The sequence below is a fragment of the Rattus norvegicus genome, chromosome 6 (genome assembly GCF_036323735.1).
Source record: "Rattus norvegicus strain BN/NHsdMcwi chromosome 6, GRCr8, whole genome shotgun sequence".
Lineage (NCBI taxonomy): Eukaryota > Metazoa > Chordata > Mammalia > Rodentia > Muridae > Rattus > Rattus norvegicus.
In genome coordinates, this window is record NC_086024.1 from 35134212 (window position 1) to 35159116 (window position 24905).

Here is a 24905-nt window from a genome sequence, read left to right on the forward strand (position 1 = left end):
ATGTGTGTTCTTTTGTGACTGGGATACCTCACTCAGGATGATGCTTTCTAGTTTCATCCATTTGCCTAAGAATTTCATAAAGTCATTTTTAATAGCTAAGTAGTACTCCATTGCATAAATGTACCACATTTTCTATATCAATTACTTTATTGAAGGACATCTGGGTTCTTTTCAGCTTCTGGCTATTATAAATAAGGCTGCTATGAACATAGTGGAGCATGTATCCTTGTTATATGTTGGAGCATCTTTTGGGTGTGTGCCCAGGAGTGGTATAGTTGGGTCCTTAGGTAGTGCTATGTCCAATTTTCTGAGGAGCTGAATTCCACAGTAGTACCAGCTTGCAATTCTACCAACAGTGGAGGAGTGTTTCTCTTTCTCCACATCCTTGCCAATATTTGCTGTCACCTGAGTTTTTGATCTTAGCCATTCTGACTGATTTTTACTTGGTCAGCAAAGATAATCTTAGTAATTTCTTATGATTGCTTCCTTTTTGCTTTAACACTGTTTCTGTTTTATAAATACCATTCAGCTGGGTTTTTCAGGATATCTGTCTACTATACAGCTAAGAATACAAGCATACTTGCCTTGTCAACAAAAATTTGTACATATAGAGCTAGTTCTTTTCATTCTTGTTGTTTTTAAAAAGTTTTATGTCCACCAATGAACTTCTAAGAATCCTGAACTACATTGAAAACACACAAGAGAAAGATTAGCACATATTCTTTTAAACGTTTTGTTGTTTCAGGCAGTCTGTTAATATGCTGCTGAGGGAAAATATTTGAATTAATTCCTTGTAAAAGATTCATCGTGGCTTGGAATTATATTTCATTGTAATTTCTGTTTTATCTATTACTTATACATAATAATGTTACTGAAGTTTGCTTAGTATCTTGCATTTAATTCAGTTATTTCAGTAATTATAGTACTTTAGCATTATTTAATTATAACATTTTAAGAATGAGACTGTACTTATTATCATCAGTAATTTAAATGTTGTCTCACATTTATGTAGCTTGGAACTATTTTGACATATGAACTTAATTTGTATATATTTGTTTCTTTAACTAGAAGATGTGTCTATTATTGTCAAATATTTGATATTCATTGAAAGAAACATTAGTTTTTTCTCTATTATCTTCTTTCTGTTGTCCTCATAATTTCAAACCACACAAAAATGCACTGGTAGTTATTAGAAATAAATCATGCAGCTAGTCAACTGTATTAGCTACTTTTTTGTTGCTGTGACAGAATATTCTGACAAAAAGCAGCAAGGAAGGGTGGGTTTATTTTGATTACCTAATCAGAGGGGAGACAAGCCATTACTCAGGGAAGGCATGGTAGCAAGAGTGTGAGGTCTGTCTGGCAATAAGAGAGCAGAGTGTTCACAGTCTGTCAACCCATAGGAAATAGAGAGAAATATAAAATCCCTAAGCCTGCCCAAGTGGTGTTCTTCCTCTAGCCAGGTTTCATAGCCTTCTTGAACAGCACCACCACCTAGAGACCAAGTACTTTCATATATGAGCATCTGGGGATATTTCTCATTCAACCCAGCACACCAATGGAGGACTACATTTTTGTAATGCTGATGCTTGGGAGTCTGGGGCAAGATAACTGAGAATGTTAGGTTAGCCTGAGCTAAGTAGCCAGTTTGCGGCTAGCCTGGAATACACAAAGAGACTAAAAGCTAAGTTAAAAATAAGCAAGAAAACCATCTGAAAAAGTATTGAATGAGTAAAACAGGATTAGTTTGAGCAGTGAGGCAGACCAATGATTGCTACAACATAAAATAAGTTTTTGAATCCATATTGCTATATATTTAACTGATTAATTTGAATTGGTGGACAAGAAGAGGCAAAATTTATTTGAAAAGAATCCAAAATATGGTTATGTAACTATTTCATCTTCAAAGAGTAGAAGACTAATTTCCCATTCTTTCTTCTTCAACTTTGTATACCAACTTTGTTCCAGAGTGTGGAAAAGAGGGAAGGAGGATAGCTTTTCCATGGAAAATTGGGCCAAACATGACTTCAGCTAACGGGCAACGGAGCTCAGCTTCAGGAGTCCCAGTCAGGCTGATAGCATTTCTCTTTGATGTGAGGGAGTGAAAATGGCACTTCACCTCTATTACACTCTCTCTGAAACCTTAATGCCAGTCTAACCATCACAAAAACATCAGACAAATACCAATAAAGGGGCAGCCTATAATTTACCTGACCAGTACTTCTCAAAACGGCCAAAGCCATCATAAATAAGAAAACTTTAAGAAAGGGTCACAGTCCTGAGTGGACATGACAGCTAAATGTAGTGTGGCATCCTAGATGGGATCTCAGAATAGAAAAATAAAAATAGAAAAACAAACAAGAAACCCGAAAACCAAAAACCAAAAATATTAATCACCTCTGAATAGCACTGGAGTGGATACAACAGGTCAGTGTTGGGATCTTAAGTAACCTGTGATCTTTAGTTCATTGTCCTAGATTAAAATTGGCGTATTAGTTATATCAAATGTAATATGTCTATGTAAGATGTGTTGGCTTTCTGTTACAGTGATAAATGGAATCTAATTAAAGGTGGAAAGAATTATTTAGTGCTCTGGTTTTAGAATATTTAGTTCATGAATTCTTGGCCATGGACACTTAGGGACATCATCAACAACAACAGGAGCAACAAAGCATTATACTTCTGAGCTGTAAGGAACACAGTTGCTCACCTTTGGTTGCCAGGAAGCTAAGAGACCTGGAAGATGCTGCAAAATCATCAATCTTCCTTAAAGGGAACAATCTTATTGACTTGATTGCCTCCAACCAGGCCCTACTTGTAGACATATTTTTAACCATTGCCCAACAGTGTTCAGTGTCAAACCTCCAACACATAAGCTTTTAAGACAGTTGAATTCCAAACTATGATATGGGAATATATTAGAACTATTTTTATTGTCTGCTCCATGTTTTCTATAAATCCAAAGTATAAAGTTAATATATAAACTGGAGAACTTGTAGAGGCGATTATTAGAACAACTCAATTGTGAGCCCACACCTCCTCACTCAGATAACATTTGACATGCTGTGCATATTGTTTATGAGAAATATCTCAGATTATCAACAAGTGTTTACAAGTCATTCTGGAGTCAAGCCATGAAAGCTGGTTTTGTAGTGTTTAACTTCTAGCGCATGTGAACTCCTTTGGGGAAAAAAGGCAAGGTAATTGAAATTATAATTATCTTTCATCATTTGTTATAACCTGTGATGGGAGCTAGGGCGCCAACTTAGCAGAAACATGGACTTTTATAAATATTGAATGATAATTAATCAAAACGAAATACTTTGCTCCCAGACATAAACTTTATTTCTTTGGAAAGTTAATTGGATTTAAAGTAGTATTTTTGTAAGTTGGGGTAACTATTCATTAATACCAAGGGACATTCAGAATTGTACAGCTTTGAGAACAGTTAGGAAATGCAGTTTGAGTTGGTTTAAGTCTGTCCTTCAATCTCAGAAGGAAAACGATCAACTGATCTTACCAAGCTGTACTGTCAGAAAACTTAGAGAGCCCTGTGCTTTTCCACAGCAGCATGACAAACTTGAATGCAAGATACTTGAGCCCCAAGCGTATCCTTCACAGGTTGAGGAGAAATGATCCCATTCTTTAACTTACATTTTCCTTCTGCTTTTTTCTAACACTATGTCTTCTTGTGTTCCCACCACATTACTGGAACTTTCGATTTAGTCCAGACTCCTCATGAGCATGCAGTGATCTTCCTACTTCTGCTTCCCAAGAGCTGGGTGTATAAGTGTGTGCCACGCTGGCCAGCCACTGTGTAAAACACTTTTGCATATTCAACCATCAAAGGCAAGGATGATGACATCATAATAATTCTGCTAATGTCTCATAGTCTTGAACATGTTTTAATAACACCACATAGTACTAGACCCATTTAAAATTCTGGGGTAACCTGATATGTTATTTAATTAAAGTTTATCTCTTGTTTCTCATGTCTGATTTTCTCTTTCTAGATGGTTGAACTAAAAAAAAAAATGAGACCCCATACTATGCAGATTTTAAACTTGTTTTGCCTATAATATTATCTGTACATACTGATGGCTTATCTCGTCCACGTTTTTTCATCATTCCCTGTGCTTTGTGAGTACATTAATTTGACTCATTAGACTGTATGTATGAGAGTAAAAGACAGTATTTCTTTTTTAGAAATGTGAACTTAAACCAGGCTTAAGTTTCTTGTCATTTTTTTCACAGAAAGTTCTTTTCCATGGTTCCTGCTGACATCTACATCCTGATTTCTTTATTTTGCTTTGAACTGTAGTCTCTGTCCTTTGAAAGTAACGCCACCCTATGAGTTCCATGCTTAGCAACCTGCTCATCAGGCACTCTCGAACTTGGATAACTTCATTTAATTTCCCTGGTACCGACTTTAGAGTGCATACCAACCAGTCTCAAATACCTATCTGTAGCCCATACCACTGTCTTGAATTTCTGATATGCGAAACTAATTATGATATTTCTTGCTGAAAAACGAAAAGACAAATTGAATTCAAACTATCCAAAATGAATTCATGGGAGTATATTGCCTCTAATTAATCTCTAGAAACTTCATCTCAACTTTCAGCCCATGTAAATTTGTTGTGCAAACCTGAGTCCTATCATCCTATCTCTGTGTACTCACTGTTAATTGTAAAGCACACATCACTGTTTCATTTTCTAAATAGCTAGTAAACCCATCCCCTTTGCATATCTCCTTTCTTTGTTTTGAATAAGGTTTCTATTACAGTGTGTACCCACATCTTTACCATTAGAATAATCTCTTACCTGAAGAAATAAATTCAGGCAATTCCTTTATGTAAGTCAGCCTTTCCTCCGTTCTGATTTGCTTGCTGTCATTTGACTTTTGGTTGCTGGCTGAACACTGGGAAGCAGTACCAAATCTGATGAAGTCGCCATGTTAAAACAAATACTCTTATCTCTTAGCCTCTGTGGCTGTTTTTAGTCTTTCGTCCTTTCCCATTTTTCATGCTTAGCTTCTCAACTTACAGTTTCATTTTCTTTTTCCTCCGGTGGAGGGCGTTGCTTTCCAGGATGCCATTAACCACCCTTTTTCTTTCTGTATTGAGATGACTCTTCTAGGAGTTAGGCTAGCTTTATGTGTTTCAATAAAGGGCTAAGAGAGGCTTGATCCCAGTGGTGGCTGTTTGCTTTGAAATGAGAGGGCAGCCAGTCTTCTTCTGTGCCCAAAGATAAGGCTGTCCTACAACTGTCAGGTCCCAAAACCTGGCTAGAGAGGGCTGATCTCCCAGGAGTGTTCTCATTCCTAAGCACACAGGTGAGACCCCACTTTTGCTCCACCAACTGTCCAAAGAGGGACCCAGCAGGAGCTTAGAGGGCACAGGAATCACGAAGCAGCATGGGAAAGGATTATTTCGGTCTCCATGTACACCCAGAGCTAAGATTGTCCCTTAGCCTTCTGGACACAAATCCTGCTCAGAAATAGCTGGTTTCCCAAAAGTGCTCTCATTCCTAAGACAACAGGCTCACAGGCCCACAGGAGGGATGAGCTCCACTCAGATACAGCAAGTCAAACTAACCTCACAGATTACCAAAGGGTGAGTAGCAAACACAAGAACCTAAGCAACAGAAACCAAGACTACTTGGCATGATCAGAACCCAGTTCTTCCACCACAGCAAGGTTTCCACACACAGGAAAAGCAAGATATCATGATGATGATAGAGGATTTTAGGAAGGACATAAATAATTCCCTTAAAGAAATACAGGACAACACAGGTAAACAAATAGAAGCCCTTAAAGATGAAACGCAAAAATCCCTTCAAGAGTTAGAGGAAAACATAATCAAACAGGTGAAGGAATTGAACAAAACCACCCAGGATCAAAAATGGAAATATAAACAATAAAGAAATCACAAGGGGAGACAACCTTGCATATAGAAAACCTAGGAAAGAGATCAGGAGGCAAAGAAGCAAGCATCACCAACAGAATACAAGAGATAGAAGAGAGAATCTCAGGGGCAGAAGATGCCATAGAAAACATCGACAAAATCATCAAAGATAATGTAAAACTCAAAAAGCTCCTAACCCAAAACATCCAGGAAATGCAGGACACAATGAAAAGAACCAAACCTAAGGATAATAGGTATAGAAGAGAATGGAGATTCCCAACTTAAAGGGCCAGTAAATATATTCAACAAAATTATAGAAGACAACTTCCCTAACCTAAAGAAAGAGATGCCAATGAATGTAAAAGAAGCCTACAGAACACCAAATAGATTCAACCAGAAAAGAAATTCCTCCCATCACATAATAGTCAAAATACCAAATGCACAAAACAAAGAAAGAATACCCATCAGAGGAATTAGAGAAAGAATTGAAAGAGCTGAAAGTGCTTGCAACCCCATGAGAACAACAATACCAACCAACAGAGCTCCCAAGAGTATACATGAAATGACTCATGGCTCCAGCTGCATATGTAGCAAAGGATGACATTGTTCGGCACCAATGGAAAGAGAAGCTCTTGGTCCTGAAAAGGTTGGACCCCCAGTGTAGGGGAATGTCTCATGGGGGAGGAAGGAAGAGTGGATGGGGAGAACAATACCCTTGTAGAAGAAGGGGAGGGTGATAGGATAGGGGGCTTATGTTTGGGAAACCTGGAAAGAGACTAACATTTGAAATATAAATAAAACATATTCAATAAAAGAAAAAGAAGCAGTAAGGGAAATAGGTCAAGTAACATAAAAGGCATACTTATCAGACTTACACCAGAATTCTCAGTTGAGACTATGAAAACTAGAAGATTCTGGACAGATGTCATACAGATCCTAAGAGAACACAAATGCTAGCACAGGTTACTATATCTAGCAAAATTCTTCATAACCAAATATAGAGAAACCAAGATATTCCATAATAAAGCCAAATTTAGACAATATCTTTCTACAAATCCAGCCCTACAAAGGATAATAGATGGAGAACTCAAACACAAAGAGGGAAATGACATCTTAGAAAAAAGAAGAAAGTAATCTCCTTAAAACGAAACCAAAAGAAGAGAGACACACAAACACAATTCCATCTCTAACAACAAAATCACCAGGACACAATGATCACTATTCCTTAATGTCTCTTAAAATCAATGGACTCAATTCCCCAATAAAAAGACACAGACTAAGAGACTCGATATGGAAAGAGGACCCAGCATTTTGCTGTGTACAGGAAACGTACCTCAGTGACAAAGACAGACTCTACCTCAGAGTAAATGGCTGGAAAATAATTTCTGAGCAAATGTTCCCAAGAAACAAGCTGGAGTAGCCATTCTAATATTTAATAAAATCGACTTTCAACCAAAAGTTATCAAAAAATTAAGGAATGACACTTCATTCTTATCAAAGGAAAGATGAACTTTCAATTTTGAACATCTATGCTCCAAATGCAAGGGCACACACATTTATAAAAGAAACTTTACTAAAGCTCAATTCATGCATGACACCACACACAATAAGACTTCAATACCCCACTCTCATCAATGGAATGACCATGAAAACAGAAATTAAACAGTGACAGAGTGAAACAAACAAAAGTTGTGAACCAAATGGATTTAACAGATGTCCATAGAACATTTCATCCTACAACAAAATATCTTCTCAGCAACTCATGGTACTTTCTCAAAAACTGACTGTATAATCAGTCACAATACAGGCTTCAACAGGTACAAGAAGAATGAAATAATTTCATGCATCCTACCAGATCACTGTGGACTAATGCTAGTCTTCAATAACAAGAAAAGCAACATAAAGCCCACATAAATATGAAAGCTGAACAACGATTTACTCAATAATAATTTGGTCTAGGAAGAAATAAAGAACGAAATTAAAGACTTTTTAGAATTTAACAAAAATTAAGTCACTACATACCAAAACTTATGGGACACAATGAAAGCAGTGCTAAGAAGAAAACTCATAGCTCTGGGTATATCCAAATAGGAACTAGGAAGAGCATACGCTAACAGCTTGATAGCACACCTGAAAGCTCTAGAACAAAAGGGAGCAAATACACCCAAGAAGAGTAGATGGCAAGAAATAATTATACTCAGAACTAAAATCAACCAAATAGAAACAAAAGGAACTATACAAAGAATCAAGAAAACTAGGAACTGATTTTTTTTTGAGAAAATCAACAAGATAGATAAACCCTTAGCCAAACTAACCAGAAGGCACAGAGAGTGTATGCAAACTAACAAAATCATAAATGAAAAGGGAGACATAACAACAGAAGCTGAGGAAATTCAAAAAATAATCAGATCCTACTACAAAAGCCCATACTCAACAAAACTGGAAAATCTGGAAGAAATGAATAATTTTCTAAACAGATATCAGGTACCAAAGTTAAATCAGGATCAAATAAACCATCTAAACAGTCCTTAAACCCTAAAGAAATAGATAAAGTCATTTAAAGTCTCCAAATCACAAAAGCCTGTGACCAGATGGGTTTAGTGCAGAAATTTATCAGACCTTCAAAGATGACTAAATACCAATACTCTTCAAACTATTCCACAAACGAAACAAAAGGAAAACTCCTCAATTTGTTCTTTATAGCCACAAATATGCTCATACCTAAACCACACAAAGACCCTATAAAGAAATTGATCTTCAGACCAATTTTCCTCATGAATATTGACACAAAATTGGAAATAGACCTATCTAATGACCCAGAAATACCACTCTTGGTAGTATACCCAAAAGATGTCCCACCATACCACAGGGACATGTGTTCCACTATGTTCATAGTGGACTAATTTGTGATATCCAGAAGCTGGAAACAACCTAGATGTCCCACAACAGAAGAATGGATACAGAAAATGTGGTTCATTTACACAATGGAATACTACTCAGCTGTTCAGAATGAGGACATCCTGAGTTTTGCAAGCAAATGAATGGAAGTAAAAATATCATCCTTAATGAGGTAACTCAGACACAAAAGGACATGCACAATATGTTCTCACTAATGAGTGGATATTAGCCAAAAAACAAAAACAAAAAATACAGAATACCCAAGAATAGGAATACCACAGACCTCAAAAGGTCAACAAGCCAAAGGGCCCAAGTGAGGACTAGTCAGTCCCACTTGGGAGGGAGAAGAAAGAAACAACAAGAGGGGGAGGGAAGCACCTAGGAGGGAAAGGGGATAAGGGTTGGGGGAGAGGGAAACGTGATCTAGTATTGGGTGGGAAAAAAAGACTGAAGCTCTGAGGGCCAGCAGAAAGAATGGAAACAGGCCCTCCAAAATGTACCAGAGACATGGAAGGTAAGAGACTCTCAGGAATCAAGGATGGGGGGTACTCTAGATGAAATGCCCTACAGTGGAGAGAGGAAACTTGTTGAGACAACGTCCAGCAGAAAGACAGGACATCAAATGAGAGATGGGGTTGCTATCTCACAGTCAAAATTCTGACCTATAATTCTTCCTGTCTGAAAGAACTGTAGGGATGGAAATGCAGAGGAGCCTGAGGAAAAGAAGGTCCAGAAACAGGTCCAAGGTGGGATCTAGGTCAATGGGAGGCCCCAAGACCTGACACCATTACTGTGGCTATGGGGCACTCACAAAAAGGGAGCCTATCATGACTGTCCCCCAAAAGACCCAACAAGCATCTGAAAGAGTCAGATGCAGATATATGCACCCAGCCAACAAACAGAAGCTGTTGACCCCTCTGGTGAATTTGGGAAAAGCTGGAGGAAGCTGAGAAGGAAGGCGACTCTGCAGGAAGACCAGCAGTCTCAATTAACCTGGACCCTTAAGATCTCTCCGACAATAGATCGTCAACTAGGCAGCATACACCAGCTGATATGAGGCCCTCAACACATATATAGCAGAGGACTTCCGGGTCTGAGTTTAGTCAGGGAAATTGCAACTAACCTTCAAGAGACTGGAGGCCCTAGGGAGTTTAGAGTTCTGGTGTCCTGGATGAGGTGGGGATATCCTTGTGGATATGGGGGGCAATGGAGAATTTACAGGGATTTAGAACAGTCAGTGGACTTGGAGGGGAATAAAATCTGAAGTGTAAAACTAAAATAAAATAAAATTTAAAAAATCTTGCAAACTGAACCCAAGAACATATCAAGAGGCTCATTTACCATGATCAAGTAGATTTCATCCTAGGGATGGCTCAATATATGAAAATCCATCAACATAATTCACTATATAAACAAACACACAGAAAAAACACATGATCATGTCATTAGATGCTGAGAAAGCATTTGATGAAATGCAACACCCCTTCATGATTAAAGTCTTGGAAAGAGCAGGGATTCAAGGCCCATACCAATACATAGTAAAGGCCATATACAACAAACCAGTAGCCAACATCAAACTAAATAGAGAGAAATGTGAAGTAATCCCACTAAAATCAGGGACTAGACAAGGCTGCCCACTCTCTTCCTACCTATTCAATATAGCACTTGAAGTCCTAGCCAGTGCAATCAGACAACAAAAGGTCAAAGAGATACACACTAAAAAGGAAGAAGTCAAAATATCACTATTTGCAGATATTATTGTAGTATATTAAATGACTCCAAAAGTTCCACCAGAGAACTTCTAAATCTAATAAACAACTTCAGAAAATTGACTGGGTATAAAATTAACTCAAACAAATCATTAGACTCCCTCTACTCAAAGGATAAACAGGGTGAGAAAGAAAGTAGGGAAATTATACCCTTCATGAAAGCCACAAATAGTATAATATACCTTGGTGTGACTCTAACCAAGCAAGTGGTTATGTATGACAAGAACTTCAAGTCTCTGAAGAAAGAAATCAAAGATCTCAGAAGATGGAAAGATCTCCCATGCTCATGTATTGGCAGGATTAATATTGTAAAAATGTCTATGTATTATATACAAAGAACTCAAGAATTTAGCCTCCAGAGAACCAATTAATCCTATTAATGGGGTACAGAGCTAAACACAATTCTCAGTTGAGGAATATCGAATGGCCTAGAACACCTAAAGAAATGTTCAACATCCTTAGTTATCAGGGAAATGCAAATCATAGGAATTCTGAGATTCTAAATCACACCAGTCAAAATGGCCAAGATCAAAAACTCAGGTGGCAGAACATGCTGGCAAGGATGTGAAGAAAGAGGGACACTCCTTCATTGTTGATGAGATAGCTAGCTAGTACAACCATTGTGGAAATCAGTCTGGCAGTTCCGCACAAAACTGAACATAGTACTACCTGAGGACCTAGCTATACCATTCTTGAGCATACACCCAAAAGATCCTCTAACATATAACAAGGACACATGCTCCACTATACTCATAACAGCCTTATTTATAATAGCCAGAAGCTGCAAAAAACCCAGATGACATTCAACAGAGGAATGGATACAGAAAATGTGGTACATTTACACAATGGAGTACTACTCAGCTATTAAAAACAATGACTTCATGAAATTCTTAGGCTAATGGATGGAATTAGAAAATAGCATCCTGAGTGAGGTAACCCAGAAGAACACACATGGTATGTACTCATTGATAAGTGGATATTAGCCCCAAAACTTGGAATACTACAATTTACAAACCACATGAAGCTCAAAAAAAAGGAAGACCAAAGTGTGGATGTTTCAGTCCTTCTTAGAAATGGGGACAAAATAAACACAGGAGGAAAACAGTGACAAAGAATGGAGCAAGGATTAAATGATAGGCCATCCAGAGTTTGCCCCACCTGGGGATGCATCCCATATGCAGCCACCAAACCCAGTCACTATTGCTAATTCCAAGAAGTGTTTGCTAATAGGAGCTTAATATGAATGTCTCCTGAGAGGATCTGCCAGAGCCTTACTGATTTTGTTGAGGATGCTTGTAGCTAACCATAGGACCGAGCATGGGGACCTCAATGGAGGAGTTAGAGAAAGGACTGAAGGAGTTGAAGGGGTTTGCAACCTCATAGGAAGAACAATATCAACCAACCAGACCTCCCAGTCCTCCCAGGGACTAAACCACCAAACAATGAGTACACATGGATGGGACCCATGGTTCCAGCTGCATATGTAGCAAAGATTGACATTGTCTGGCATCAGTAGGAGAAGCCCTTGGTCCTACGAAGGCTCAGTTTTCCTGTGTAGGGGAATGCCAGGGTGATGAGTTGAGAGTAGGACTGGGAGCATGTTCATAGAAGCAGGGGGAAGTGGATAAGATTTGAAATGTAAATACATAAAATATCCAATTAAAATATAAAAATGATAATATTCCAGTTTTTTTTCTTTTCTAGATAGAACATCACCTCAGTCTAGAACACTGTGGATAGGTAGGCTAAGATTTCCAAGATCCAGCCCAAATGGTCCTGTCTACAATTTCTTCTCATAAAATATGGTGATCTTCCTCTTATTAGTTCCTCTTTGACGGTGTTGAAATTAATTTTTACACACATATCACCATCCATAGACTATAATGAATTAATATTCTACAAGATAAGATGAAACACACTCATGTGCATTCACTCAACAAATTTAAGCTTAAAGGTTTATGTGATAAAATAGATTCCTTTTGGTTTATATTGCATGGATGGTTCTACTTTAATAAATATGTGAATTTATGGAAATTAGTATTTTACTAATTTTGGAATATTATCACTTTCATTATATAAAATTAATTAAAAATGGTTCTGTTTCTATTAGGAACAAACACTTGATTCAAATTCCAACAGAATATTTTTAATTTTAATTTAATTAATTTTATTTCTTTAGGCAAGGTCCTGAGCCCATAGCCTCTGTTATGTGGGCAAAAGTTACTATACATTTATTATTCTTGGCCTCAACTTACCAAATGCTGAGATGATTGCTATGACATGCCATGTTGGGGTTATCTAGTACTGTGGATCGAATCCAGACCTCTATATGTACTGGTAAAGTGTTCTGTTAACTCAGATACATCCCCATTTCACAAAGGATTTTTTGGCTGCTGTTTTGAATCTGATAATACATTGAAGTCTTTTCTCCTGAAAATACTTATTCTAGAGTACTTTTATTTCTCTTTTCCATGATATCATTTCAAAAAAAAAACTTATGGTCATTCATGTTGTGCCACAAGAAAGTTGTGGCTCAGGTTGGGGCTGCTAATGAACTCTGTAAACACATTCAGCATCTGGCAGACATTCCAAGGTGAAAGCCAAGCAGATGGCTAATTTAATATAATCTAAGTGACTTTGGATCAGATAAAGCAATTGAATTAACAGCACTTTAACTACACATACATCAGCTCCCCACCATTTCTACCATCCCTTTCCAATAGGCATTTCTGCAGGATGAAAATCAATGCTAATTGAAAGCTCATATGGTGATGTTTATATCTGTAAAATGTGTGGTTAAGGAGCATATTAAAAACATGTGGGCTTGAATATTAGGATTGGGAAATGGGTTTAATATAGAATAAATCATCATGCCCTTAGAGTTGTTTTATGGATTTTAAGTCACAAATTTTATTCTATCCATTGCGCATACTACATTAATTTTAGTTACTTAGAATCTTTTCATTATATTCTCCAGTATTTACGGTTGCTGCATAGTGACATCTGACTTACTAGCCTGGGTGGCAGAGTGTAGTATATGTGTTTAGATACAGACTTAATTTTACATTGTTATTCAAGAGTTCTGTGTTCCCAGTACTCTACACTGGGAGAGAAATACATTTCAACTTTATAAAGAAAGCAAGGTAATTGGTCTCAAAGATTTAACATATAAATAATAGGAGTAATTGTAGAATTAATAACTTTTTGTTATAATGGAAAACATTATTATTGTAGTTTGTAAGATCAGGGTTCAGATTTTAGCACAGTAGACTTATAGTCTATGTAATGTTATATGTTTTCATTATCCTAAATGTCAAGTATTATCAGTCAAGTGACTGCGGTAAAGGCATACACCTGGCTATTGAGAACACTAAATGATACAATGTTTACAGTCCATGAAACACAGGGTGGGAAGTAGTTCAATGTAGAGAAGTCTTTACTATCAATGATTTGTTACTGTCTTAGCATAATGGTCAACATGACTTCATTGGTGTTCTTTGGCAAGAACAGTTCTAAACACTAAGAACATTAATATAAAAGGAAAGGAGGGACAAAGTGGTGTATGGACTTTAAAGCCTTGCTGCTAAGGAACAGATTGTAGCATCATACCTTACTAGTTTTGCACCTTTGGTAACAGCAATAACAGTCCCTCTGCATTGATCTTCCTCTATATGTAAGATATAGCCAGCACCCATTTTGCAGATTGTGTCACAAGAAATTAATAAATGCAGAGATCTTGGAACAGTGATCAGTATATAGCCAGCAATGAGAAAGTGCTAGAGGACCACTGCCTCTCTGTAACTTCCAAAGAAAAGTAGGAGAAAGCTCAATACTTCCGATGTGAGTAATGCTTTTTTTATATGAACCTGAAAGCCTAGTCCATGGTTGCAAAAAGAGGTATTTATCAACTTGTGCATCAAATCAAAAAATAATAATCAGCAAAGGAATAATTTGTAAACCATATAGCTGATAAACCATTAATAACCAAATTAAAATCCAATCAACTCAATAGCAAGGCAAAAAAAAACCTGATGAAAAAGGGTCCTGAACTAAATAAGCATTTGTCAAAAGAAAATCAATAAATAAGTGGAAAAAATGATCAACATCACTAATCATCATGCAAATACAATCGAAAACCACAGAATTATCTTGTACCAATGAGCAAGATTATGAAAAAGATGGTGATCATCTGGAAACTTAAGCCCTATTAGATGAATTTCAAAGTCCTTGAAGGAGCCATGCATAGTACTAGAGGAAGAAGGGCATCACAATTCTATCCAGTTTCTACCCCAATGAGATTCATCAATAACAGGATTGGCAAGACATGACCACTGATGCATTAGTGGCAGGGAAATAACCGATCACTTCCTGATAAGGTATAAGGCCCACTCCGCAAGTCGAAGCCATACTTGGGATTATGATCAGCAAGTACATATGTCTTCCAATAGTCCCTAGGAGATGGTCTCCTACTATTTTTATGCTAACTGCATATAGTACTAATGATTTATACCCATAGGTTACTGCCTTTCTCAACACATATCACAGAAGCTTCTTCTTGTAGTATATGCTGATTGATACAGAGCCTCACAAGTGGTCAACTGTAGAGAATAATAAACACCCTTCCTCACAAGGCTCAGAGGTTTTGGTGGAAAACAATGAAGATCCGATTGTAAAAGCTACAGGTGGTGAATAACTATAAGGAAACGGTGTTGTCTGAGGAGAACAGGGAAGTTGCACATATGAGCACAGAGTTATTGAGATACCAGTGGTAGAGCGCTTGCCTAGCAAGTGCAAGGCCCTGGGTTCGGTCCCCAGCTCCAAAAAAAAAAAAAAAAAGAAAAAGAAAAGAAAAACTACATAGTGAGATACAATGTGTAAGACCTTCATAAATTCACGCCAGTTAAAATTCCAGCACGGAATGTAGAGGTAGTATAAAGTCCCACTCCTGTCTAAGGAGCTAGTGGCAGTTGACACATGTTTGGAGAGGGTGAGTCAGTTTTTATAAGTGTATGGTCTCTGGTGTGTTGATCACCCTTTAGAAGACACGTGTAAGAGTGTATGGACTTCACAAATTGTATTTGATAGGATTTAAAATGAGAGGACATGCACACAAAATGTTGTGCAGGTAGGGAATGGAGTTGATCTGGGAATACTGAGAGGGCAGAGGGGATATAATCAAAGGGAGTTTTACAATATTTTCAAAGAGCTAACAAAAAGTGAGAATAAAGCAGATTACTTGTGAAGCGATGGGAATGCTGTTAGACCATTGGTGGGATAGAAATGACGTTGTAAGAGGTGTCTATGCCCAGAGCAAGTGATAGGATAAAATATGGTTGCAGTATCCCATGGAATTCTAAAACAAATCCTATCAGGTATAACTGTGGATAAACCCAGATGATATGTCAAGCAAAATAAGCTAGACAGATACACAACTAAGTAAGTTAAGAGAATAGTGATTTTGTTTAAGCCACGGTGATTGTAGAATGGACAAGAGAAAGAACTACAATGATAAGCTTTAAGTTAGATGCAAGAAATAAATAAAATGGCAATCTATTCCACAACATTATAACTATAGTTAATAGCATGTTTCTTATTTAAAAATTCCTTAAAAGTGTATTTTAAGTGAGTTCACTACAAAGAAAAAGTAGATTACCTGGTGGATGTACAAGTAGGCTTGATTCATTCATTTCATGATATATACATAAACATCATACTTTATTCTTCAAATACATAAAATTAACATTTATTATTATCAATTAAAACAATGTTAACTGGGGTTGGGGATTTAGCTCAGTGGTAGAGCCCTTGCCTAGCAAGCGCAAGGCCCTGGGTTCGGTCCCCAGCTCCGGAAAAAAGAAAAAAGAAAAAAAGAAGATTCTTAAAACAATGTTAACTAAAACAATGTAGTTATATGAAGCGATTTGAAACTATTTGTTGAATAAGCCAAAAGATTAAACCTCCTTGTAAAAAGAACACAGTGTAAAGAAGTTTGTAACTGTTATTTTGTGTGTGTTAAATAGAAAAATACTTGAATACAGTCCCTCCCCTCTAAAAGAAAATTATGAGAAACAGATAAAACATTAATGAAATATGTGAGATATCTTTAATTATCTTGCAAGAGGCAAAAAAACCAAAACAGAACAACAACAAACCATGTAAGTTTCTGGATGACTCAATGAGACAAGGAAGAAATTTTCTTCTTAGAACCTAGTGAAATCTAGTTGTCCTCATGATTCCGCCTGGCAACATGTCCACAAATGATGAACCCAGCTGATAACATAAAGGATGCCTGCTCTACCATGTAGTCACCTTCTGTCCCAGTGTATGTCTTCCCAATTACTTAACCTTTTCATCAAAGTTTGCAGAAGGATACTTTGCAGATGGATGTATAAGAATATCTACAGAGTCATCCTAAATTATCAAAAGTAGTTTTGCAATGCTGTGATACATTGATATCTATAACATGAAATACTCCTTCGCTTTGGAAATTTTCCATGATGAAGATCTTCGAACCGTTAACTTACTTGATAATTTATTGTTCAAATATAGGCACTCAAATGCTTATACACATGTGGTTATACATCTTAAAACATAGACAATATTTTATCAAGTGTAGTAGAAAATTTAAGGTGAATATAAGATGTTGTTGTCAGTTCTTAGGATGGGTAGTTTCAGTTCCAATCACACCTGCTTATCAATAGTTTCTGCCTTCATCTTCCTCTCAAAACATTTTTAATTAATTTTATTTGTGTATGAGTGTTTTGCACATAGATATGTGTGTGTTATATGCATATATGCTACACACATGTGTATAGTGTGGGTGTGTGTATGTATGTATTTGTGTGTGTGTATGTATGTATGCATGCATTACCACATGTATGCATTAGGCCCCAGATTCAGCAGAGAGCACTTGATTCCTTCTAAATCCACTTAAGGACAATTGTTAGCCACCACACAGGTACTAGGAACCATTCTCTGGTCCTAGGGAAGAACAAGTGTTCTTAATTTCCAAGCCCACTCTCTTGCCTCCAATTTCTGCTTTCAAGTAGCAGGATCTTATAATTCCTTTCCCTCATGCTTCTACCCTGTGACTCTACAAAACTGTACAGGAGTTTTCTCTTCCTATGTCCTAGGTCTGCTCTAGGCTCTTCTCTCCCAATCTCTGCTATCCTACACCCCCTAGCTTTCCCCTACTACTAACTCTACCCCGATAGGCCCACTATACACTTTGGCCCTATGAGGACACCCATGTGATTGCCCTAGTTTCCAAGGCCATCAGCATAGCTGCTGAAATATCCATAGCTGCCTCCCTTTCTCTCAAGTTGGGAAATAATTCTCAACCATTCTGCTCTCTAGGAAGTGTAGAGCTTGAATAGAGTGGATAGTTCTTTATCCCAGGCAGAATTTTCACTTTTTCAGGGATTAACTCTTGCAAACAACTGAAATTAACTCCCTCAGGATCTTGCTGTCATGTTCTATTTAATTTGGATACTATACACTATAGATTGCTTTAGCCTTTTTCTGTCCTTTACAGAAAGAAGGTGAAATGAGTTTACATTTTATTTCCCTTGCTACTATAACTTTTGGGGTAGTCTCTCTCTCTCTCTCTCTGTGTGTGTGTGTGTGTGTGTGTGTGTGTGCACGCACTCGCACGTGTGAAACCTTGGCTTGTATGGAACTTACAGGTAGATCAGGCTAGCCTCAAACTTGCAGAGATTTACCTCCTTCACCTCTGGAACTCTGGAATTTAAGCCATGCTCCAGCAGGCCTGCCATGCCTTCTCTATAATCTGCACCTCATTAAACTAAGAAAATATTAGAAGTTGCCTCTGTTTTTTTGTTTTTTTTTTTGCATGAAACTTCTTTTTTTTTTTTATTAACTTGAGTATTTCTTATATACATTTCGAGTGTTATTCCCTTTCCCAGTTTCCGGGCAAACATCCCCCTCCCCCCTCCCCTTCCTTATGGGTGTTCCCTTCCCAACCCTCCCCCCATTGCCGCCCTCCCCCCACCAGTCTAGTTCACTGGGGGTTCAGTCTTAGCAGGACCCAGGGCTTCCCCTTCCACTGGTGCTCTTACTAGGATATTCATTGCTACCTATGAGGTCAGAGTCTAGGGTCAGTCCATGTATAGTCTTTAGTTAGTGGCTTAGTCCCTGGAAGCTCTGGTTGCTTGGCATTGTTGTACATATGGGGTCTCGAGCCCCTTCAAGCTCTTCCAGTTCTTTCTCTGATTCCTTCAACGGGGGTTCTATTCTCAGTTCAGTGGTATGCTGCTGGTATTCGCCTCGAAGTTGCCTCTGTTAATTATAAGAGTTAGGTCTGGTTCTTCCTCCCTGTCCCATGCTCCTAGAAATATGACTCAGACCCAAAACACATTTATGATTACCTTGGCCATATATCTAGGTTATTCTCTGACTAGCTCTTCATTTGTATTAACACACTTATTTTGACCTACATTCTGCCACATGGCTGGTTACCTGTGTTCACGTACCATGTGTCCATCTCATCAAATCTTCCCTGGTGAAACTCTATTGCAGAACTCTTTCTCCTCTAGATGTCCCACCTCCCATTTCCTGCTTCAGCCAAAGGTCATAGGATTTTTAATTGACAGATGATGTATCCATACAATAACAAGATAGTCTTTCTACAGTATAAAGTCTCAAGTTCTTAGATCATGAACCACAACTTGGAGACACAAATGAATCCGAAGGTTCACTCCCAGTTGATTCCTTTGGATAGCATATTGACATGTGTTGAAGGGACAGGAGAGACTGTAGCACATCATCATGCTAATTTCATGATATAAAGCATATTGGAAAAGAAGTAAGTTAGAAAGGGGTTGTGCAAGCAAAGGAGTTTAAACTACCCACTGTAGAACCTTGCCTTGGCATGCTTAATAGCTTTTATAAATTCTGTTTGAAAATGCTCTTTGATACGTATTTTATCATAGAAAACGTATATATACATGTATGCATATATATATATTTGACATCAATCAAGCTAATAATTGAACTCTTCTTGTCATTCAATGTGTCTTAAAAGGCAAAGCATCATCTACCTTTCCCTTTAAGGCAAACAATAGAACACCAGCCATTCTTTGCTCATGTAAGCAATGCTTTTCCAAGATCCTATCCTTAACACCACCCCTCCATTTTAGACCCTAACTTGATGACATTTTTTCTAGGAGATGCACTCCGAGGCCAATTGCCAGTTTCAAAGCCCCCAGTCAAATGCTTTCCATGAGCTAACATGTCTCGACTCTGAAACATTTGTATTTCTGGTTTTCTTAAGATTACATGACTGGTATCTCCACCTACCATGCTGTATGAGTTCCTGGATCAGGTATCCCAATGCTTGGTTATTAATTTTATTCTCAGCCTTAATCGAAGTTGGACTCAAGTTCTGAAAGGCTTAATTTTGGAAAATTCCTAATTGGAGAATGGAAGGGATCTTGGAAAACAGGACAAAATGATCATAGATGTTTAATTAAAGTGGAGAATACTTTGGGATTGTCGGGAATAGGATGTGAGTATGGAGTAGGCAAGGGCGACTCAGAGCAGAAAGTCCCCACCATGCCACGGATAGCAGCCACTGCTGTGTGCTTAAAGGTTGTATCTTGGGAAGGAAATATGCAAGTGTTAAGGATTGAATAAGCTTGTTCTTGGGCCAAAATTTAAGTAACTGTCAGTGCAGCTGGCCATGATGAATTAAGTAGAACCTGTTGTAATCAGGCTGCCCTGCATGGTAAACTTCTAAAATACACTAACAAAGCACTTTTAGAAGAATTCTTACTAGGTCAGCAATACATTTGCCATATATCACAGGAATAATTCTAATGTAATTCATAAATATCTAGGCTTATGGAAATTGATGTTTTCTGTAAATATTGGTGTGTGAACAACTCCCACTGCCAGTCAAGGCAGAATTAAATCTGAGGCCAGGATGTATCAAGGGAAATAAGAGAGGTTCATAGATTACAGGGTGATAGAGGTCAAGTGCTATGTATTATCTGGCATAAACAGAAACTTCAGGGCCTACGTCCCTTTTTTCTTTATGCAGTTATAGACAATCTTCTGTGCCTTTGAACTCTGTTCCTGAAGGTGCTTCTGTGTGATTTCCTAAATCAAATGATTCTCCTGCCGTTGGAGCTTATTTGAAAAGATTCCTCCTGATGTGCCCTCTGGCTTCCCTTGCAAATCACAGCTCATTGCCTTTTCCCTGGCCCTGTGGACTGTGTAATGAACTTTCCCACGGCTTTTCCCATTACAGCTACTTCAGGACCTTAGAGGAAAAAAATTGAGGCACATTCACCATAATATCAGGACAGTATTAACTCAGGACACACATGCTTTCTGAAAGTTTATAATGAACAGGTACAGATATTATAAAGTACCACCCATTTAGCCACCTGATAGGGATTAGTTGATAAATACCTCTAGCCACCCAGATGCTAGAGAGTCAGAACGCAATGAAATAAAGAGTCAAGGTTCCACGTGGGAAGACACGAGGGAGGTGCTTATAATTATCATCACTTGGGCATGCAGTATCTGGCAGAACATGAGGTGCAGGCCCCATGGCAGGAACCTCTGGCTTGGAACATGGACAGACATAAAAAGGTTAAGATGAGAAAACTCTCTCTCTCTCTCTCTCTCTCTCTCTCTCTCTCTCTGTCTGTCTGTCTCTCTGTCTCTCTGTGTGTGTATGTTTGTATGTATGTATGTGTCTGTGTGACCATCTGTCTGCCCATCTGTCTGTCTATCTGTCTCTTGTCCCTATAAAGTTTTGAGGTTTTAGTTTTAAAGTCAAGTTAAAATTACTTTGTGAAGGTGAAGTAATTTTTCTTTCTACAATTTTAGAATATTTCTTTAGGTAAAAACATAGTGACCTAATTCTCTGCATGATTTTGTAATCTGTAGGGATGGAAATTTAAAAAAAAAAAACAAAGTATGCTCAGGAAATGAAAAAGAAAGAAAAATGCAAGAGATGAATTACCAAAGACTTATGCCTCGGAGAACAAAAGCAAAACAACAAAAAGTGTGTGTTAACTTCTTAGTGTGTTGATTTTATGTCCAAAGGTTTGGGAAGAAGTTGGATTGATAAAAAGGTACTGTGAATTTACTATCTACAGGGCCTTATTCATGATAAAGGAAGAATTATGCTTTTGAAGTACTTGATTTAATTAAATGTTCATTAGGAACAAACTATGTGCTTGTGGCTAGATGAGTGGCCAGCCTGCCCACAGAAACTGTCTGCTTTGTAAATATGAGACAGGTAACTAAAGCGCAGCATATAGATGTCAGCCACCACCTCCGTGGCTTGCCGTAGGCTCCTGTCACTTCAAGAAGCATTGAGAAGAGACCTGGATTCCCAGCCCAGGGCTTCAGAAGCAGCACGTGACAGTGAGAAGCCTGGCAGGGATGATTTTCTCCCTGACTGTGTGCTTGATAGACAGCTTTGTGCTTTGCGCTGACTCCATAAGAGTTTAACTGTGCTTTGTGTCATAGCTCCATCCTAGGACTTACCTTGATTTATTCTGGTCCCTGGGAACCCCTCCTGCCTTCTCTCATAGGTTCAATTCTAGAAACCCTGGGAATACTTCCTTGGCTTGGCTCACAAGGGGGTTATTCTTGGGAATTCTAAAACCGCCATTTATCTTGTAGCTACTGGGATCGTGTTATGTGCTATTGGGAGAACTGGGCACATCCCCCTTCTCCTGACTCCTTCCTTACAGTCTGACTCATGATATCTCATTTACACATTATTTTTCCCCATGAGTAACTTCATTTTCATTTAAAGCTTTGTACCATTTTCATCATCCACAGGCACATGTTATAAGGATCAGCAAGTCAAAAGCAGCATACACAATAACCACCTTTGCCCAGTATCTTTCCTGCTGGTTCCTGAAGTTACTGAAGCAAGGAACATTTTCTTCCTTGCTATATACCAGATAATTATTCAACAGCCTGGGTGTTTGTCTTGTTCGATTTGTTTTTGTTTTGTTTGTTTGTTTTTTGAGTCATGAACATCTCCATCCAGAGTTTGATCTACCAAAGATTTCGATCATGAACCTAAGGGTTCTATTTGTATCCCACTCTGAACTGTATGACTATTGCCTTTGTTGTGCTTTTAAAGCCTTAAGTCAGCTCATGTCTAGTGATATTCTAGAACTCAAAGAGAAATTATTTAGAAAATGGAACTCTGGGTCAATACATTTTACTGAAAAAGTTCAGGAGGGTAAAGACTCTACATAGAATCTGCAGGTTTCATGATATGATTTTGGAGATAAGGAAATAATTTTTCAAAATGCAAAAGGATCATAGAGTACAGGTGTCTGTAATCCAAAGGTTGCCTAGCAATACCCTTGATTCAAGTACAAAGTAAAGGGAGGGGCATTGGGGACCATTGGCAGTCTGTCTTAATTAAAACAGGCCTTTGAATCTTTGATGAAGGCTACATTCCATTAATACACTAACTAAAATTCACACATACCTGGACGAGGACCTGAGAACTCGATCCTGCCCTCTTTAGACCAAGGACAAGATGAAAACACTTCATCAGCAACTTATCATTAAGCATCTCAAAGAATTCCCAACGTTTCTCCATCCAAGCAATTGGGAGGATAATTGAACACAATGAAGTGTTGAAAGCTTTTTCAAAGTAATATAGAACAAGATTAACTATTCAATTATCCCTTGCAAAACTGGTATAGCATTGTGCCTGCTTCATGGTACCCAAAGCTTTGGCATGCAGGTGATTCTTCTGGATTTGAAGATGCTGATTTGGTCAGTGTCTTTGGAGCAGCATCTTGCACTCCACCCATTTTCCTGATGGAGAAACCAAAGAACTCCCTGTAATGTGCTATTGGCATGATTTGTTGCAATAGCCCAGTTGGTTTCCAATTTGCATCATTTGTATAAACCAGTACATTGCTATATGAATATTTTCCTTATGCATAGGAAAGTGATATTGGACAGCAGTAGAGGAGTGAAATAATAAAAGGCAAAGACAGCAATTTAAGAGCAAAGTAGGATACAGCTATTTACTACAGGGAAATGTGTTCTCTATGACTCACCAGTTCCTGGGTCATTGCTGAGTGACAGCTAGGTGCAGTATTGTGTGCTTTGCATCGTGCCCTAGTCTCATCTGATCAGTTTAACTTCTTTTTATATCCTCTGGCTTGGTAGATAGAGAATTGTGCCGTACTTATTTTGAAGGTTTTTATTTTTGGTACTGAGGGATCAAGGCTTATTCATGATAGTTTGTGCTGCTCATAAACAATCTGACTTGTTTGTCAGGGGCAGGAATTTAGACAGAGTTGATCCCACAGTGCTTACTTCCTGCATTACTCCTGAGTGGTGAGGTACATCACTCTATGAAAACTGTAATTGGTTGTACATTCATCTTCACAAATCAACTTTCAAATCTATAGAAGAGTAACACAATCTCTGTATAACTCACCAATAGATACAGAACAATTCATGAAGTGTTCTTAGAGGAAGAACAACTGCTGGGTTAGTCCATATTATTCTGTATCAAATAACTGGACAAGGGCTTAAAGAAGCAAAATGTGCATATACATTAGTCAGACATGAGCCTCTTATCTATTTGTTTTGAATGTAGGTTTATAGTTAGATCATTTTAAGGGCAAAATATAGAAAACCATTTAGAAACTCAGACTGTGAAGCAAAGCTAATCCAAAATATAAGAAACTCTAAGTCCTTCTTAAAAGGGGGAGCAAAAATATTCATAGGAGGAGATATGGAGACAAAGTATGGAACAGAGACTGAAGGAGTAGTCATTCAGACTATGGGGATCTAGCCCACATACACACAGCCACCAAACGCTTCTTGCTGAAGCCAAGAAGTGCATGCTGACAGTAGCCTGATATAGCTGTCTCCTGAGAGGCTCAGCTAGAGAATGATGAATACAGAGGCGAATGCTAGCAGCAAAACATTGAACTGAAAATGGTGTCCCCATTGGTAGAGTTAGAGAAAGGATTGAAGGAGCTGAAGGGGCTTGCAACACCACAGGAAGAACAATGCCAATAAACTAGAGTTCCCAGGGACTAAACCACTACTCAAAGACTATACATGGACAGACCCATAAGTATCAGAAGATGGCCTTGTTGGGCACCAGTGTTAGGAGAAGCCCTTGGTCCTACCAAGGCTGGAACCCTAGTGTAGGGGAATGTCAGGGCAGAAGAGAAAGAAAGGGGTGGGTGGGTAGTTGAGGAGGGGGAACACCAAATAGAAGAAGGGGGAGGGAAGATGGGATACGGGGTTTATGGATGGGAAACCAGGAAAAGGAATAAGATTTGAAATGTAAATAAAA